At 36.1% G+C, this 7,056-nt stretch overlaps 1 pseudogene; it reads right to left on the bottom strand.

Annotated features, from left to right (window-relative positions):
* Positions 1 to 4,562: 4,562 nt before the first annotated feature.
* Positions 4,563 to 4,955, bottom strand: LOC102812068 (annotated as a pseudogene).
* Positions 4,956 to 7,056: the final 2,101 nt, after the last annotated feature.

Here is a 7,056-nt window from a genome sequence, read left to right as displayed (position 1 = left end):
TAACAATAACAACTGAAAATTATACTGACACATGGAGCAAGGTGTCCTCTTCATCACAAAGCCTGTAATTGTGATACTCAAACTATCATGTAATACACACATAAAATTAATACATACATAAAATTAATCAATTTGATTCTATATATACTTAGATTTATAGAAGTGATCTATGAAATTCATAGCTTTAGAATGTAAAGAAGCAAAAACAAAAACAAAAAAACTTAATGTATATTGACTATATTTGTCCTGGTATGTCGCTGTGGGTTAATGCACCAGACTGCAAAGCCATTTCAACTGCAAGGTTGGCAGTTCAAGCTCACCAGTCACTCCTTGGAAACCCTGTATAGGGTTGCTATGGGTCAGATATGACTCAACGGCACTTAGCAACAACAACATCATATATGTATATATAGATAATTTTATATTTAATACACTGTGCATCCTCAATTCCACTATGGAAAATTCTTTCTCCCACTGTGCTAGACAAGTTGCTTTTGCTGCTTCAATAATTCTCTTTAGTAGGTAAACTTAAACACAATTTTTATGTGAAAAAAATTAAGGTGAGGAGAATTGAAGTCACCTGCTTTAAGCCTTACAAAATGAATATCAAAGAATAGGTAGTTAGACTTAGTATTCCATGATCTTAATGTCTGAACAAAATCCACCATACCATGTGAAGCAATTGTGTTAATGTATGCAGGAAGTGAGATTCAAATACCATTTTTAACTTAAGGACACTCCTTTCCAAAAAATGAAAGTTCTGACAATGAATGGAGTAAAATTCCACAATAATGCAGTTGTTTTTAATATCTATTCCAGATAAAACACAGTGGCCAAATTAATGTACATTCTAGAAATTCATATATTCTGAGTATAATTTTTCAGCTTTTAAATACACCTTTAGCTTTTTTTCATACCAAACTTTGGCTTAACTTTTATTATATAACATAATATGTGAAGATGTAAAAAGAAATATTCTTTGTCAGTAGATTTGAAGAGACAGACCTCTGGTTGTTGACTCTTCCAAGAGAATCAAAGTGTATACACACAAGAGGATTTTTCTAGAAGAAGGAGAGAAAATTTATTCTTTCATTGTTGCTCACAATAAAAATAGCATTGAACTAAAATGTAATGAAAAAGAAAAAAGCCTAGCCACATCCACAAGGTTGTTAGTTCTACTCCTCGGAATGAAAGTTTAGATGATAGAAAATTATTATTTACTCTTACAATTATGAAATGCCTTTAAGGAGAGTTCTAAGCAAATATGCTTTGTGGTAGGTGATCTTTATGAAAAATATGAGGGTGGAATTTTTCCATTTTAAGTTGTTGAGAGCAGCAGAATATGTAACCACTGACTACAGTTTCAAAGTCTTCAAAAACCAACAGGGTGAAAATCTAGCTCTGCTCAAATATAGTTCCTGGATTTTTTTTTTTTTCTGTAGTTATTTAAATCTAAATTCTGATGCAAATTCACTCTCAAGTTAACAGTCAAGAATTGTATTTCAAAATTAAGAAGATATTGTCTGTCAATCCAATGTATTTAATGGCACTAAAACATTATCTAAAATTATTCTTCAAAATAAATTTCTTTTTATTTAATTTTCAGCAATAAATGGTGGGATAAATTAGAATTGAATAAGAAAGGAAATTCATAAGCTAAGTAGCAGTTAACAGAGAGAACTACTTGGTCGCACCCACATGGGGTATAGTTTCTCTCACAATAAACAGGAGGTGACAGAATGAGAATGAGTTACAGGCGAAGTGAGACAAATTCTTACCGTTACTACTAAAATTAGAACATTTTCTTGAATAAATGTTTCTTCATTTGCTATACATACTTGGGATAACTTTTTAAAACTTTAATTTAAAAAAAAAAGATATCTTACCATTTATGGTTGTTTCTCTTGGGAAGTAGTCCGTGGGTCCCTTCACACTACCATGCCTGAATCAGATCAGGTTTTAATCCTGTACTAGTGGCTTTAATATCAAAAGTTAACTTTGAATATGTATCATATACATATGTTGTTAAGTGCCATCAAGTCAGTTCCGACCCATAGCGACCTTGTCTAGGGTTTCCAAGGAGCTTCAATGGCCAACCTTGCAGTTCAGATAGCATTTGCAGTCCAGCACATTAACCAGAAATCCATATGTATATATATACACATATATAGATGCACATTTGAATGGGTCGCTACATACTGAAAGAGAAAAAAAAAAAAAAAAAAAAAATATATATATATATATAATCTTTTACCCTTCTGTGAATCCAGATTCTTCAACAGGTAACTTTGCAGTGCCTTTAACTCTGATTCTGTACTAAGCCATGTGACTTGCTTTAGCCAATTGAATGTATCCTTTTAAAAATGTATGCAATTTTTATACACATTTTATTTACATACACAAGGAGAGCTGGTATGGTACAGTGGGTTAATGTGCTAGACTGCAAAGTTTGTTTGAACCACAGTGTTGGTAGTTCAAGCTCACCAGCCTCTCCTCAGAAGCCCTATACAGTGTCTCTATGGGTAAGAACCAACTACATGGCACTTAACAACAGTATACTTATTCTTTAATTTTGTGTGTGTGTGTGTTTTGTTTTTTTTCTCAAGTTTTCAATATATATTTACAACTAATCTATTTTGCTGTTGATGCTTGGCACCATCGAGCTGGTACCGGCTCACAGTGACCCTATGCATAACAGGAAACACTGCCAGGTCCTGCCCCAACCTCACAATTATTGCTATGTTTGAGCCCACTACTGCTATCTCTGTGCCAACTCATCTTGTTGGAGGTCTTCTTTTTCTCTAACCTTTCTCTTTACCAAACATGATTTCTTTATTCAGGAAATAGTTCTTCCTAATAATATGTCCAAAGTATGAGATATGATGTCTGGCCATCCTGACTTCCATGGAACATTCTGGCTGTACTTTTTCCAACACAGATGCTTGTTCTATTGGCATTCAACAGTACTTTTAATAATCTCTTCAAACACCATAACTAAAATTCTCCTAAGGTCTTTCTTATTGATTGTCTGACTTTCACATTAATATGAGGTTATTGAAACTACCTTGGGTTAGGCACACCTTTTGGTACTCAAAGTGACATCTTTGCTCTTCAACACTTTGAAGAAGTCTTATGCAGCAAATTTGCCTAATATAATACATTATTTGATTTCTTGACTGTTGTTTCTATGAGTGTTGATGGTTGATCCAAGCAAAATGAAGTCTTTGACAACTTCAATCTGTTCTCCATTTATCTTGATGTTATATAGTGGTCCAGTGGTGAGGATTTTTGCTTTCTTTCTATGAAGATGCAACCCATAGGGAAGGCTGTGGTCTTTGATCTTCATCAGTAAGTATTTGTACTACTTTTTGCTGTCAGCAACCAAGGTTGTATCATCTGTATATCACAGGTTGTTTATGAATCTTCCTTCTATCCTGATATGATGTTTTTCTTCAGATAATGTAGCTTCTTGGATTATTTGGTCAGCATACAGATTGAATAAGCATGGTGAAAGAATACAACCATGTCGCCCACCTTTCCTAATTTTAAACCATTTGGTGTTCCCATGTTCTGTTTGAACATCTGCTTCTTGGTCTATGCGCAGGGTCCTCATGAACACTATTTGTTATTGTTCAATCCGTTGAGTCAGTTCCAACTGATAGCTACCCTAGGGTTTCCAAAGAGCAGCTGGTGAGTTTGAACTACCAACCTTGTGTTTTAGACAGACTTTGCATTCCAGCGCATTAGCCTGTAGCACGACAGAGCACAATTAAGTCTTCCAAAATACTCATTCTCTGTAATGTTGGCCATAGCTCATCATGATCCACACAATCAAAAGCCTTTGAATAGTCAATAAAGCACAGGTAAACCTCTTTTTGGTATTTTCTGCTTTCAGCCAAGATCCATCTGACGTCAGCAGATGTCCACGTCCTTGTTCCACGTTCGTGTCTGAATCCAGGTTGAACTTCTGCCAATTCCTTGTCAATGCATTGTTGCAGCCATTTCTTAATTATCTTTAGCAAAATTTTACTTGCATATCATATTAATGGCATTGGCTGATGATTTCTGAATTCTCGTTGTAATGGGCACAAATATGAATTTGTTCAAAATAGTTGCCCAGGTAGCTTTCTTCCAAATTTCTTGGCATGGATGATTGAGTGCCTCCAGTGCTGCATTAGTTTGTAGAAACATTTCAATTTGCATTCCGTCAATTCCAGTAGCCTTGTTCTTTGACAATGCCTGCAGTGCACTTTGGACTTTTTCCTTCAGTGCTATTGTCTCTTGATCATAGCTGCCTCTTGAAAAGGTTGAACATCAACTCTTTCTTTTTGGTATAGTGACTCTATGCATACCTTGAATCTTCTTTTGATGTTTTCTGCATCATTCAATCTTTTGCTCTTAGAATCCTTCAGTATTGAAAGGATTAAAAATTTTTTTTTGGTCCTAAAAGAGTTTATTTAATCATTTCTTCAGCAAAGTGGGGTGGAGTGTTAGGTGTGGGGGATGAAGTGAATATTATTTGTGGGGTGCAGGCTGGTGGGCTATGTATCAGTGCCCCTGGGTTACACTTCTATATCCGGGAAGAGCATGAACCCCGAGAAGATGCTGTTGGCACCCTCCATGCCCACCAGGAAGTTCTTGTCAGTGGCCTGCAGGAACACTGTCTCTTCTTGTTCCAGCTTGAGGACTATGCCACCTGTGGTGACCTGGAAGGTACTATGGATGAAATCGCAGAAGGTGACCACTTTCTGTGTGAGTTCCCGGTCCTGGACAAGGTTCACGCACAGGTTCCTGCGACAGCTGGCGTGATACGTGAAGTAGTAGAGGCCGGGCACCTTGCAGGTGAACTTGCCGTTAAGGCGGGGCTCGTAGTTGTTCTTCATGTTGGTGATCAGTTGGTCAAAGCGGATGGGCTGATTCTGCCTTAGGGCATTGTTGATGCTCCATTTGGCCAAGAATTATTGAAAAAATGGGATTTTTCTGTCAGCTTAAGAATCGCTGAACGTGTTCTTCCCTTCTGATTTTCTAACTTCAGGTCTTGGTACATTTCATTATATTATTTGACTTTGTCTTCTTGAGTTGCCCTTTAAATTTTTCTTTTCAGCTCTTTTCCTCCTCATTTCTTCCATTTGCTTTAGCATATCTATGTTGGAGAGAAAGTTTCAGAGTCTCTTCTGACATCCATTTTGGTCTTTTCCTTCTTAATGACCTTTGGCTTTCTTTCTGAATGATGCTTATGATGTCATACTACAACTCGTCTGGTCTTCAGTCTTTAGTGTCAAGTGCATCATCTGTTCTTCAGATGATCTCTAAATTCAGGTGGGATATGTTCAAGATCATTGTTTTGTCTCTTCTGTGCTTCTTTTCACTTTCTTCAATTTCAGCTTGAATTTGCATACAAGCAATTGTTGGTCTGTTCCACAGTCTGCCCATTGTTTTGCTTTTCCATTATCTCTTTCCACAGGTGTAGTCAGTTTGATTTCTGTACATGCTATTTGGCGAGGTCTATGTGTACAGTCATCTCTTATGCTACTTAAAAAAGGCATTTTCAATGAAGAAGCCATTGGTCTTACAAAATTCTATCATGATTAACTCCAGCATCCTTTCTAATAATAGGCCTTATTTTCCAGCTACTGATCCTTCCTATTTGTTTCCTACCTTTGCATTCTAATCATCAGTACTTATCTATGTTGCTGCTTTTGTTAAGTGTAGCTGAGTCAGTTCTGACCCATAGTGACCCTGTATAGGGTTTCCAAGGAGCAGCTGGTGTGCTTGAACCACTGATTTTACAGTTCAAAATGACTTTGCAGCCCAGCTCATTAACCCACAATGTCACAAACATTCAAATATCACTATACCACTTCATGGGTAGTACAGGAACATTGTAATTGGATAGTCTCTCGTCTCCCTCCATTGCCTCTGGCCTCCCTTTATTCTTTTCCCTAATCTGCATACTATAATCACCCAATAAATTGTTATTTATTATTCAGGAAAAAAACAGTTATCTGTTAGACAAACTAAAAATAACTTTTTTTTTTACCTTTATGTATTCCTTTTGCAATGCTCTTTCTTGATATACAAACACATCATTGTCCTTATCGCTGAAGAATTTTTTTAAATGTTTCTAGTCAGACCTTTCTTTTGGCAATGAATTTATTCATTTTTTATTAGAATGAATATTATTTTACTTTTGAAGAATAGTTTTATTGGATTTTTTTTTTTCTTTCTACACTGTAAATATTTTGCTCTACTCACTTTTTTTTCAATGGTTTCTGATGAGAATTTCAGTGCTTCCTTTATTCATCTAAAGGACATGAAGACTTGCAAGTTATTTACATGTCTGAGCTAAAACAGGAAGTTCTGAACCCTTATCTTCTCATGTGAAAACTATTTGTCTTTACCTTTGAGGAGGGGTAGATCACATACTTATTTATGTTACTTACTAATCTTTAGTGAACAATTTCACAATTTTTTTCACATCAAAGATTCTGCTTCAAGGCATGGCTGGCATCTGCCTCTTGCCCAATATCATGGCACTTTCCTACAGAATCAAAGCCTCTTTTCAAGTTTACAATCCCTGATAGGAACAGTAACCAGAAACCATGGTAAGCACTTGCTTACTTGTACTTACTTAAAAATCTGTTCATTATAAGCAAGCCTGTGCTTACCTTGCTTAGTGAATAATCTGATACTGCCTTAGTATCATAAATGTCTCTAGACTAAAACTATGATGGGCTTCTTCCTGTGTTTCTAGGTGTCATCGAGTCTGTACCAACTCATAGCAACCTTATAAACCTTATACACAATAGTACAAAATACCATCTGGTTCTCTGCCAACTTCACAGTCATATCTATGCTTTAGCCCATTGCTGCTGCCACTGTACCAATCCACAGTGTACACCAGATTTGCCTAATGCAATATGTCGTTTGATTTCTCGACTGCTATTTCCATGAGTGTTGATGGTCATTCCAATCAAAATGAAGCCTTTGACAACTTCAGTCTTTTCTCCATTTATTATGTATGTTATTTACTGATCCAATTGTGAGAATTTTTGT

Source organism: Chrysochloris asiatica, unplaced genomic scaffold, assembly GCF_000296735.1.
Source record: "Chrysochloris asiatica unplaced genomic scaffold, ChrAsi1.0 scaffold00011, whole genome shotgun sequence".
Taxonomy (NCBI): Eukaryota; Metazoa; Chordata; class Mammalia; order Afrosoricida; family Chrysochloridae; genus Chrysochloris; species Chrysochloris asiatica.
This window is presented reverse-complemented; position numbering and strand designations above follow the sequence as displayed.